The sequence below is a fragment of the Arachis ipaensis genome, chromosome B08, assembly GCF_000816755.2.
Source record: "Arachis ipaensis cultivar K30076 chromosome B08, Araip1.1, whole genome shotgun sequence".
NCBI classification, from domain to species: Eukaryota; Viridiplantae; Streptophyta; class Magnoliopsida; order Fabales; family Fabaceae; genus Arachis; species Arachis ipaensis.
Window position 1 is genome coordinate 14372502 of NC_029792.2, and position 9699 is coordinate 14382200.

The 9699-nt window shown below is 35.8% G+C and overlaps 1 pseudogene; it reads left to right on the forward strand.

Annotated features, from left to right (window-relative positions):
* Positions 1-6541, forward strand: part of LOC107610574 — a 33974-nt pseudogene extending 27433 nt beyond the window's left edge.

Below are 9699 nucleotides of genomic sequence, written 5' to 3' on the forward strand. Positions count from 1 at the left end.
CAATGAGCTGAGGATTCAACTCAAAGCTACTGACTCCAATGGAAGGTATGCAGATACTACTCCCATATGAAGCAGTAGAGGAGTTAGCATGTGACCCCAGAGTCCTCCTGGACTGTTCATTTCCACTTAGATCCATGATGGAGAAAGGGAGACGATAAAAAAAATATTTATTTTTATTTATTTATTTATTTAATTATTTCGAAAATAAAATAAATTAAAATAAAATAAATAAAAATAGGTGAAGATTTTCAAAAAAAAATGAGGAGAGAGGAAGTGGTTAGGAAGTTTTGAAAAAGATATGATTTGGAAAAGATTTTAAATTTTGAAAAAAAAATCTGAATTTTTAAAAATAATTTTCAAAATTTTGTTTTAAAAATAGAGAGAAAAGATATTTTTGAATTTAGTGAGGAAAGAGAAAAACAATAAAACAGCCCAAGATTTTTAAAATTTTTAGATCTAATGCTCCTTGTTTTCGAAAATTTTGGAGGGAAAACACCAAGGAAAACCAAGCTTAAAAATTTTAAGATCAAGACACAAGGAAAACTCAAGAACACTTTGAAGACTCACAAGAACACAAGAACATGAAGAAAGAACACCAAACTTAAAATTTTTAGAAAACCAAACTAAAATTTTCGAAAAACAAAGAAAAATCAACAAGAAAACACCAAACTTAGAGTTTGGCACAAGATTTATTCAAAGAAAAATTATTTTTGAAAAAGATTTTAAAAATAGGATAGCCAATTACCAAGAACATAAGCACTACGCTCTAACTAATTGAGCTATAAATTTAAAGTGTTTTAACAATGTATAAATAATAAGAGACTCTAAACCAAAAAGAAAAATTTTTCCTAATCTAAGCAACAAAATAAACCGTTAGTTGTCCAAACTCAAACAATCCCCGGCAACGGCGCCAAAAACTTGGTGCACGAATTGTGAAGAGGATCACCGTTGTCAATGGCTACCATCCTTCCTTTCAGTGAAAATGGTCCAGGTGCGTTGTCACCGCAGGGCTAATCATCTGTAGGTTCTCGATCATACCGGAATAGGATTTGCTATCCTTTTGCGTCTGTCACTACGCCCAGCACTCGCGAGTTTGAAGCTCGTTACAGTCATCCAATCCCAGAATCCTACTAGGAATACCATAGACAAGGTTTAGACTTTTCGGATTCTCAAGGACGCTGCCAATGGATTCTAGCTTATACCACGGAGATTCCGATTAAGGAATCTAAGAGATACTCATTCAATCTAATGTAGAACGGAGGTGGTTGTCAGGCACACGTTCATAGGTTGAGAATGGTGATGAGTGTCACGGCTCATCACATTCATCATAATAAGGCGCAAATGAATATCTTAGATAGGAACAAACATGATTGAATGGAAAACAGAAATACTGGCATTAATTCATCGAGGCACAGCAGAGCTCCTCACCCCCAACAATGGAGTTTAGAGACTCATGCCATCAAAAGGTACAAAGTTCAGATCTAAAAATGTCATCAGATCCAAAATAAATCTCTAAAAGTTGTTTAAATACTAAACTAGTAACCTAGGTTTACAGAAAATGAGTAAACTATGATAGATGGTGCAGAAATCCACTTCTGGGGCCCACTTGATGTGTGCTGGGGCTGAGACTAAAGCTTCTCACGTGCATAGGGCTGTTTTGGGCATTCAACGCCAGCTTTGGATCCAATTCTGGCGTTGAACTCCAACTCCTAACTTGTTTCTGGCGCTAGACGCCAGACAGCAGCATGGAACTGGCGTTGAACGCCAGTTTACGTCATCTATCCTTGAGCAAAGTATGGACTATTATATATTGTTGGAAATCCCTAGATGTTTACTTTCCAACGCAATTGGAATCGTGCCATTTGGAGTTCTGTAGCTCCAGAAAATCCACTTTGAGTGCAGGGAGGTCAGAATCCAACAGCATCAGCAGTCCTTTTTCAGCCTGAATCAGATTTTTGCTCAGCTCCCTCGATTTCAGCCAGAAAATACCTGAAATCACAGAAAAACACACAAACTCATAGTAAAGTCCGGAAATATAAATTTTGCCTAAAATCTACTGAAAATAAACTAAAAACTAACTAAAACACACTAAAAACTATATGAAATTAACCTCAAAAAGCGTATAAAATATCCGCTCATCAGTATCATGTTTCTAATTTATTTGAATATTGGGAATTTGGGAACCTACTCATAAAAAACCAAAATAGAAAAATAATGGAGAATCCATGTGCATTGATAAGTTATGTTTGCTTTTATGATTCAAAAAAAAAGAGAGAAAAAGAGAAAAAGAAAAAAATATATATAATATAAATAATAAATAAGGGGACAAAATTACCCCAATGTTAAGTTAATGAAAAATCAATGCACATGTGATAAATTAAAAAGAAAAAGTTGATACATGAGTATGTGATGTAAAAGTGGAAATTTTAGGTAGCTAGGCATGAATTAGAATTATATAGAGTATATGTATGTTAGGTGAAAGCTTAGGTTAATTAAAGATTCAATTTATAGCTCACTTAGCCATACATATATCCTTACCTTTACCTCAGCCCCATTACAACCCTAAAAAGACCTCATGATGTTTGCATTAATATGCTAAATATTTGTTGATTGGTTAGATGAAGAACAAAGTTTTAGAAAGAATGACTAGAGAAGAGTAGAGTGAATTACCCTATACACTTGAGAGATTAGAGTGACATACACTTCCAGTGAGGGTTCAACGCTTAAATTCTATGTTCCCTGCTTTCATGAGCTATCTTCTTACAAGTTTATTTGCTTTTTATTATATGATTTGAATTAGTAAAATCTGATTTATGTTTGTCTTGAAGAGCTTATTTACTTTTGACCAAGTAGGTAGAAACATTTTGCATGTAGTTGCATTCATACAGATAGGTTGCATTTCATACATTCTATCATTCCTCTTCACTCCTTTATAGCTTCTCTTGAGCTTAGCATGAGGACATGCTAATGTTTAAGTGTGGGGAGGTTGATAAACCACTATTTCATGGTTTATCTTGTGCTCAATTGAGTGGTTTTTATCAACTCTTTACCCACTTATTCATACTATTTGCATAGTTTTACATTTGCCTTCCTAATTATGTGCTTTAATTGAAAACATGCTTCTTTGACCTTAAGTTTTCTATGTTTAATCCTCTCTTATTACCATTAGATGCCTTGATATGTGTGTTAAGTGATTTCAGAGATTACAGGACAGGAATGGCTCAGAGGATGGAAAGAAAGCATGCAAAAGTGAAAGGAATACAAGAAGTTGGAGAAATTGCTAAGCTGTCCAGCCTGACCTCTTCGCACTCAAACGGCTATAACTTTAGCTACAGAGGTCAAAATGATGCGGTTCCAATTGCGTTGGAAAGCTAACATCTGGGGCTTCGATTTGATATATAATATGCCATAGTTTCCCTGATGTTAAGTGACGCGGTCGCGTGATCCACGCGGATGTGTCGCAGTGGCAAAAAACCAGCGTGGCAGATTTCTTCTCTAGCGATTTCTAGGCTGTTTTCGACCCAGTTTGCGGCCCAGAAAACACAGATTAGAGGCTATAAAGTGGGGGAATGCATCCATATATGATCAAGCTTTCATATGCACAATTTTAGGAGTAGATGTAGTTTTTAGAGAGAGAGGTTCTCTCCTCTCTCTTAGGATTAGGATTTAGGATTTCTCTTAGTTTTAGGAGTGACTCTCAATCCCAGGTTCAATGTTCTTTTTATTTATTTTCTCAATTTAATTTATGAATATCCATGTTAGATTTGATTTCTTTATTTAATATTATTTGAGGTATTTCAGACTTATGATTGCTTTCTTTCATTATATAAATAATTTGAATTTTTCCCTTTTGGCTTTGGTTGAGTCATTGGAGACACTTGAGTTATCAAACTCATTGTTGATTGAAAATTGGATTTCTTCATTTCATTAATTCAAGTTCCAATAACTCTAGCCTTTCCCAAGGAAAGACTAGGACCTTAGGAATCAAAATTAATTCATCCACTTAACTTGCCTTCATAGTTAGAGGTTAACAAAGTGGGAGAAAAATCCAATTCTCATCACAATTGATAAGGATAACTAGGATAGGAATTCTGATTTTCATACCTTGCCAAGAGTTTATTTTATTATTATTATTTTATTTTTCTTATCATTCAACATACTGCTTCCTTACTTTCTAAAACCCCTAATTTACAAGATTCATAACCAATAATAAGAACATACCTCCCTGCAATTCCTTGAGAAGACGATCCGAGGTTTAAATACTCGGTTATCAATTTTAAAAAGGGGTTTGTTACTTGTGACAACCAAAACTTTTGTAAGAAAGGTTGATTGCTTGGTTTAGTAACTATACTTACAACGAGAGTTTACTATAACCTCTAAACCATCAATCTCCAGTTCTTCAATGACCTAATTTCTTATGCCATAGCCATTTTTCAGATTCAAGTAAAGTAAAGCATGTTACATTTTGATCTTTTAAATCCTCAAGAGTCAATCCATACACATTGTTACATCATTTGGCTTCAAACAAAATTTCACCAGATTTTTCACAAATAACTAAGCAATCCAATTTTCTAAAAATGACTTCATACCCAAGATCACATAATTGGCTAACGCTTAGTAAATTGTGTTTCAAACCATCAACAAGAAGGACATCATTTATAAAAGAAGAAAAACTTTTACCAACTTTTCCAATGGCCACTATTTTTCCTTTTCCATTATCACCAAAAGTGACAAACCCTCCATCATATTCATCAAGCTTTATGAAGAAAGTTTCCTTTCCGGTCATATACCTAGAGCATCCGCTGTCCATATACCACATGTTTTCTTTTCGTTTGGATGCTAGGCAAACCTACAAAATAAGCTCAAGTGACCTTAGGAATCCAAATCTTTTTGGATCCTTTCACGTTAAACCATCTTCTTTGTCCCAATCCATTGTAATCAAAAACAATTTTACAAGTTTTATTTCCAATCATTCTTTCACCAAAGAAACATTGAATAGGAAAGTGGCCATTCCGGTTACATAATCTACAAAATCTATGAGTAGTTGTTTTCACAAAGCTTGTTGGGTTTTGAAACCTTACATCATTTGAAGATGATGCTATGTTTGTAAAATAAGGTTTTTCAACAGATTTTGAAGCTTTATGAAATCCCAACCCAGCTTTGTCATAAAGAGGTTTTTGACTAGCCAATAGTTAATTTAAATTTTCTGAACTTTGAGCAAAAGTGGCTAAGTCCTCTTTAAGTCTTTTTACCTCTTTGAGTAGCTTCTCATTTTTTTCAAACAGTTAAGATATGCAACCACAAAATGTTGTTCTTCACACCCTTTTATTTATGCTTTCAACCGCTTGTTTTCTTCAATAAGATCAACAGCGGTTTCAGCTTCTCTCAATTTTTCTTTTAGAAAACCATTTTCAACTTTAAGAATTTCGATTTGAGACTCAAGATTTTGGTTTTCAAGCAAGAAGTATCTAATTTTTTCAGAAAGGTGATCGATCATGAGATGAAGATCTTCAGTGTCAGGGTTATGAAATACTACCTGCTCAACATGATCAGCCATAAGGCAAGTTTGAGACTTAGTTTCTGATTCTTCATCTTCATCAGAATCGTTCTCCAAGTCTTCTGTAAAATCCCTACAATACCCCTTGTTCCTCTTTTTTTTCAAACCAAACCCTAACCATCTTCTAACACACTCACTCACCTTTCACTACCGCACACACTCTCACTCCCCTCACACCCTCTTCCTCACAGCACGTACACCCAAACTCTGACAGAAAAAAAGAAAGAAAGAAAAAGGAAAGAGAGAAAAGGGGAGACTGTGAGAAGAGAATGGAGGAGGAAGGCGGGAGCTGTCCACGCCGTTCGTGTCCCGTCGCGTCGTCGCCAGCCGCGTCCAGCTCGCTGCAGTCGCCATCAGAGGCCAAAACCGAGAGAGGTGCGTCCGAGAGGAGGGACGAGTGCGAGAGAGGAGACGCGGAAGGACTGCCGCCGTTCTTTCTCGCCACCGTCGAACTGCTACAGCCGCCGCGCCTTGTCTCCGTCGCCGCTAAGCTTCAACCGCCGCTATCTCTGTTGGGGGTCACCGTCATTGCTGAATGAAGAGGGAGAATTTGAGTCGGCCAGTGAAGGGAGGAAGAAAGAGTCGCGATGGAGGAGCCGTTCACCATCGTCGCGTCTGCTGTTGCCATCAACGGAGCTCGTCATCAGGGGAGCATCACCGACGTCACTACTAATGAACCGTCTCCGTCCCTGTTGTGATCTTACTCAGCCCTACACCCCCTTCATTCTTGTCTCTAAATCAGCACAAATTTTCCCCTGTTCTGACTCCATGTATGAAACTGTAACGCTTCCACCTTTACTCTGCTATATTTTCTTCTTTTCTTACATGCTCTGGTTTTAATTGTGATAATATATCTCTGTTTTAGTACTATCGCCCTATTTGTTGCGTTTCTGCTGGAAATTATCTTGGGTACTGGTATTAGTGCTATCATGGAACGGTTGGAGCTGTTGATGTTATGATTACATCTGCGATGTAGCCGTGGAAATGAGCCTTCTATTCAAGAGTAATGATCTGCAATTAGTACTTCATTTTTTTGTTGAGTTCTTAGACGTCATATGCTCCATATGTCACAGGCAGGATCCATCCATATCTATTTATTTTACCTTTTATTAAAAATATGAAATTATTCATTTTAGAAACTGTAAATTTCTTTAAAATATTTGTAACTTTCTTATTTAATTTATATTTGAGTCTGATAGGCTTGCTAGGGAACTGTTTCCCTGAGTGCCGATCATGGTTCATTTTGGGCCGTGACATCTTCCCATGAGGCCATCAATGATGATTGGATTTGTGATGGTTTAGAATTTCACAAATGAATTCTCGTTGTAAGTATAGTTTCCAAACCAAACAATAATCCTTTCATACAAAAGATTGTTTGTCACAAGTACAAACCCCTAAATTTATAAACCGAAGTATTGGAACCTCGGGTCGTTCTCCCTAGGAATTGCGATAAAGTGTCTTGTTATTGGTTATGGAGTATGTTTTGGGGTTTTGAGATAATAGACAAGAAATATAAATGGCAAAGAAAATAAACTAACAAAAAGGTCTTGGCAAGGGTTGGTGGTCAAGGATCTATATCCTTATCACTAACCACAACATGAGAATTGGCAAGGATCAATCCCATTAAGTCATCCTCTAACTAGGTAAAGGAAAGTCAAATGAGCTATATCAATCCAAGTCCATAAGTTCTAGCTCTCCACCAATTCAATTACTGAGACCTAGAGTTAATGGCTCCCAATCATTAATTACTTGGACATTAGTAACTCAAAAGTTCCTAAGTTACCTTCCCAAGCCAAGAGCATAAAATTCTACTCTAAGATCCTTCCAAGAATTTCATCAAACACTTGGAAGGCATAAAAGAAAAGCATAGTAAAATTGCAAGGAAATTAAATCTACACTACTCAAATGCAAGGAATTAAACAACAACAAATCAAATCAATGATAAAGGAACATGAATCATAAATTGCATTAAAGGAAAATAGAAGAAACAAAAGTGCATCAACATAAAAGTAGAGAATTACAAGAATTAAATGTAAAACTAGAGAGAGGAGAGGTAGAAGAAGAAGAAGTACAAAAGGAAAAGTAAATCAAAGCATGAAATTAACCTAGATCTAAGAATTCCTAATCTAGATCTAACCTACTCCAAATTCTAGAGAGAAGAAACTAACTTTCCCTCCAAAACTAATCTAAACTAAACGAATTATGACTAATTTGTTCATCCCCCTTCAATCCTTGGGTTAAATAGCATCAAAAATGAGTTGGATTGGGCCCAAAATACTTCAGAAATCGCTGGCCACGAGTTGCACTTCAGTGAGTCACATGCAACGTCGGCGTGTACACGTACAGTGCGTGTGCACATCTCTAAACGCGATGCAACTATGGCAAATTTTATATCATTTTGAAGCCCCGGATGTTAGATTTCCAACGCAACTAGAACCGCCTCATTTGGACCTATGTAGCTCAAGTTATGATCGATTAAGTGCAAAGAGGTTGGGCTTGGCAGCTTTGCGATTCCTTCATTTCTTCATGAGTTCTCCATTTCTACATGCTTTTTCTTCATTCCCTCAATCCAATCATTGCCTCCTAAATCTGAAATCACTTAACAAACATATCAATGCATCTAATGGAATTAAGGTGAATTAAATTTAGCTATTTTAAGACCTAAGAAGCATGTTTTCACTCTTAAGCACAATTAAAGGAGAAGTTATAAAACCATGCTATTTCATTGGATACATGAGAGAAAAGTTGACAAAATCCTCTAAATTCAACACAAGATAAACCCTAAAAATAGGGTTTATCAACCTCCCCACACTTAAACCATAGCATGTCCTCATGCTAAACCAAGAAGGATAAGAGAAGGGGTATTGACATTTATTCAGTGCAAATAACATAAATGCATCTATCTATATGGATGCAACTAAATGCAAAATGATTCTACCTACTTGGTTAAAAAAATAAATCAATCTCCCAAGAGCATGTATAAACGGGTAGGGCTAAGGTCATATGACGACTCATGAATCCTACCAATTCAAGTATAAAAATGAAGTTCAAGTAGACTTGCAAGAAGAACGCTCATGAAAGCCGGGAATCAAGGAATTGAGCATCGAACCCTCACCGGAAGTGTTTGCACTCTAGTCACTCAAGTGTATAGGGTCAATTCTCTCAATTCTCCCCTAATCATGCTTTCCAAGATTTATTTTTCATCTAACAATCAACATTTATTTCATGCATACATACATTCATCATGAGGTCTTTTTATAGGTTGTAATGGGGTTAGGGTCAAGGTAGGATGCATATTTGGTCAAGTGGACTTGAAATTTGAATCTTTGATTACCTTAAACTTCCCACCTAACCTATATAGCAACCTATACAATTTTAAACAAACCTAACTACCCATTCTTCACTTTTTCACATACTCATGTATTTTTTTCCTTGATCACAACACATATGCATTGATTATTATTGAGCTTCACTTGGAGCATTTTGTCCCCTTTTTATTACTTTTCTTTTCTTTCTATTTTTTTCTTTTTCTTTTTCTTTTGCTTTTCTCATTTTTCTTTCTTTCTTTTTTGCTTTGCAGTAAAATATATACAAAAGCATCAATGCATATGGTTTTACATTTATTGCACATGAGCATGTACCCAATTCCTAATATTTACAACAAAAATATAAAACTACCCTTTTATTCACCCAATGTCCCGAGTTTTCCCACACTTGAATGATACTCACACTCACTAGCCTAAGCTAATCAAAGATCCAAATAAAGGACATTTATTGTTTTCCGCTTTAAGGCTTGTAATGTGCTAAATTAAGAACAAGTGGGTTAATCGTAGGCTCAAATTGGCTAACAATGGATGATAAGAGGTAAGGCTATTTGGGTAAGTGAGCTTTATGAAATAATGGCCTCAATTATATAAATGCATGAATACACAAAATAATGGACATAAAGAATCAAACAAATCAAAGATTACAATCATAGAAAGAGAATAATGCACACAAGAATGAAAAATAAGTGGTTATAAGATGTAACCACACAATTAGGCTCAAATCTCACAAGCTTGTGTTCTTAGCTCAAAAATCATGTTCCAAAATAAATTCTTTCAAGCAAGTTCAACCAAAAATTTTTTTCTTTCAAATTGGTA